This window comes from Eulemur rufifrons, chromosome 13 (genome assembly GCF_041146395.1).
Source record: "Eulemur rufifrons isolate Redbay chromosome 13, OSU_ERuf_1, whole genome shotgun sequence".
NCBI lineage: Eukaryota > Metazoa > Chordata > Mammalia > Primates > Lemuridae > Eulemur > Eulemur rufifrons.
Window position 1 is genome coordinate 14,149,546 of NC_090995.1, and position 3,791 is coordinate 14,153,336.

At 44.1% G+C, this 3,791-nt stretch overlaps 1 pseudogene; it reads right to left on the bottom strand.

Moving 5' to 3' along the window:
• Positions 1-1,742: 1,742 nt before the first annotated feature.
• Positions 1,743-3,542, bottom strand: LOC138393925 (mediator of RNA polymerase II transcription subunit 8-like; annotated as a pseudogene).
• Between the last annotated feature and the right edge of the window lie 249 nt (positions 3,543-3,791).

Sequence of the window (3,791 nt, forward strand, 5' to 3'; positions counted from 1 at the left end):
GAAGGAATGTGTGATATTGGGCGAAATAGCAAATATTCAGGTGTTTAAATGTAACATTCCGGGGGAAAAAATACAGTCAAACCTGTTAGTTTCATTAACCAAAAGTGAATCTCAGTATAGCTCTATTTACTAGTACATTTTATTCCTTCAGTCCTTTTAGGCTTGTCAAGGTACTTATACTCGACCAACAGCTTCCTTTTTTTATTCCCCCTCAAGAAGTGATGATTACAGTATCCTGACCTTATGCCTTTCTGTTTAAACTTCTCAGTGTAAGAAACAGCTGGGCTGCCTTCCTGGACAAAAGGACTTGGTTTTATATTTTCTGTGTCTCAGCACTCTTGAAAAAGGAGCACGACAGATACCAGAGACCAAAATGCCAAACTGCTCCGAGCCTGCAGGCCAAGCTGTGATTCCGGCCAGCCGGCTCCCGCGGTCTCCTACTTTAAATCCCATCCACGAGTGGCTAATATCTGTTCTCTCACCTTCGGGTTCCTTTCGGAGGGATATAATTTTGTCACATGGGCACTGTCCACTAACCCAGCCTGAACAGACAGTGAGTTGTGTCACTGTGTACACGGGCAAGGGACTCGGGAGGAATTTGAGGCCGTGGTACATAGTGACCCCAGACGGGGAGAGATTTCCTGGAAACTGAACTTCAGCCGAAACCCAGGAGTTTAAAAAAGGTAAGAAAGTAAATGTCGGCTTCTACCACTGGAATAAGTTATTGACAGTGGATCAGGGCAAAAAAAGAAAAAAAAAAAATCATAGTAATTATCTGCATATCTCTATCGACTATGTTTTTTCATAATTTAATAACATTCCTGTTGGGTTTTAAAATGATTTATCAATGTTCGAATTTGAGTGCGTCTGAAAACAGAATATTAAAAATATGAAAACATAAAATATGACAAGTTTGGTTGTCTGCCTAGTTTATTTTCTCCCCTACCTTTTCTCGGGCTCCCAAATCTCAGTGAGAACTCGAAACTAATTTGTCACGTGCTTCCTCAGAGCTGCCAACGAAAGACGTTTGCAAAAGGTGAAGCATATCGTCATGTCTCTTTTTTTTCCTCCACTTTGAAATGCACTCGCTTTTAGGAAAAGCTTTTTTTTTTTTTTTTCTTTCTTTGCATCACTCTGGCCAGTTAACATATATTATCTGATAGGAGCACGCATGACGATCCTACATATTCTCAAATCATTCTCCTGAGAACATTCAGAAGTAGGGAAACGGGAAAAAGTATTAATGTCACAGAGACCTTTACTCCGAAGATCTGGATTCAGCTTCTGGCTCCCTTACTTACCGACGCTGTGATCTTGGGCGAATCTCTCTGCCTTTCTCTGCACCCTCACGGTAACGACACCTGTGTCACGACCTGTGTCACGGAGTTATTTGATGGATTAAATGAGATGACGGATGTGTAGCACTGAGTGAGCACCACACAGGTTTAAGCTCTTTTTTTTTTTTGGCTGTAGAAACCGTCATTTATTGAATGCCCACTATTTCAGATACTGTGCTAAGTGCTTTACATTCATTTTCTCATTTTAATCCGCACAACAACTCTATGGGGTGGTATCACCACCGTTCACGAATGAGAAAACAGGCTCAGAAAAATTAAGTCGCTTGCTCAAGGTCACACGGCCAGTCCGTGGTAGAGCTGGGATTCATTTGTCTGTTGCTGGAAGCCCGTGTTCTTTTCGTTGTGCCCACCTAGGTGGGCCTTGGACAAAGGTAATTTCACTGCTCAACTCTGCAAAGAGCACCTGGGGGCGGAGGTCGCCGGCCACACTCGCCGCTGGTCGGGATGCGTGGGAGCCGACGAGATGTTGGTTTTTATTCCACTCGGCACTCTCCCTCGTTGACCTGCCCGAGCCGTCTGCACTCCCTGAGCGTGGCTGCTGCAGGCTTGGAGCTCCTGCCATCTGCACCTGCCGTCACCCCGAGGCTCCTGCAAAGCTCGCCCCAGCTCCTGGCTGGCCGGGACCGCCGCTACCTGGAGGTCTCCAATGGGACAGCCCCTCCTAGAGGCAACAGCTGCCACCAAGGCATTGGCGTCTGCAGGGTTAGAGGTCTGCTTGTCCCGCTGGAGATCTCCACTCTCTCATTCTCGCTCCTCTTTGCTGATTTTCTCCGGAAGACTTGGGCACATTTTGTTCAAGCCCTGGATGTGCTTCTGAGCTGTGTTAGCAGCAATGTGGGCGACATCTATTGTCAGTTCCTTCTCCTGCTCTTCAACCTCAGGGTCAGGCTTGGTTCTTAGACAGGAGATTTAGGGTCGGTAAAGGCATATATATATATATATATATACACACACATAGATTTGACAAAGTTGACAAAAACACAGTAGGGAAAGAACACCCTTTTCTTTCTTTTTTTTTTTACTCTTTATTTTTTTTTAATATATTTAGCTAGATTTAGTGGTACAAGTTGTTTTTGGCTACATGGATGAATTGTAGAGTTCTGACGTCTGGGTTTTTTAGTATACTGTCTCCCAAATAATGTACATTGTACCTGACTAGTAAGTTTTCTTCTGTCACTCCTATCCCATCCCCCCCCCTTCTGAGTCTCCAATGTCCGTTGTATCACTCTCTGTGTCCCTGTGTACCCACAGCTTAGCTCCCACTTATAAGTGAGAAGATGTGGTATTTTGTTTTCCATTCCTGTGTTACTTCACTTAAGACAATGGCCGCCAGATTATTCTGACCATCTCAATGGCTGATTAGTTTAACTGACCTGAGTTGTGTTTATCATTCAAACCATCAAAATAATTTGTGTGAATTACTGTTCCATGTCCTGGTCCCAAGGGTCATAGCAATTGCAAGCTCAGAAGGCTATTTTTCACGTGAGAAGCAGAGGAAGATAAAGGAACAATTCTGGCTGCTGTTTTGAGTACATCTTTTTGTTTGTTTGGTTGCTTGTTTTTAAATAAACTAATATTCCTGGACATAGAAAGGTTATCTCCAGATCTGTGGAAAATCTGTCGAGTGAGGAAGAGTATTTCCTGAACCGGCTCCTGGAAACCGTGGGAGTGGAGAGTCCAACGGTGATTTTTGCAAGAACACAGACATTGATGCCTTTTCAATGTCGAAAGTTTTGGGGAAAAATCATCTCGTAGACTTTATGCTTAGGAAGGACTACAACAAAAACACTTCCTTGTTGGATCTGGCAAAATGTAAGAAATGAGATTCCGAAAGAGAAACCTGAGGGAGCCGGAGCATCTCAGGTGCGAGGAGGAAGGCAACGCAATATCGGAGAACTCTCGTGCACGCCAGCATTCAAAGACAAAAAGAAAATTTCAAAAAGAAAGCAAGCCATGGAGATCTCATTACATTATCGGAGATGAAAGAAAGAAAAAGACCCCCCAGCCAAGGAAGTGATGATTATATGCCAAACCCAGATTTTTTTTCCAGCTACAGACTCTCAAAAGAAAAAGTCAAAGCACAAAAGAATTTCTGGACAACCTCCGGCTGAAGTGAAGGCTCTCATCTGATATGGCTAATCTGCAGATACAGATGACATTATCTAGGGCTTCGTCTATGTCCATAAACCAGATAAACTTGGTATATTAATAAACTGAATTAAAGTCAAGTGAAAGCAGCAGGCTTCCTGGAACATAGGAAGTGGCAGACGCCCAGTGAAAACCAACGCAGAAAGGAAAACAGTGTGAAAACCAAGCGGCGGCAAGACCTACCCCATCCCCAGACAGCCACAAGGGGAAAATGTTGACACTGTGAAGCAAAAGAAGCCCTGAACACAGGGAGAAACTGTGGCGGTGGCAGTGGTGTGGGCACAG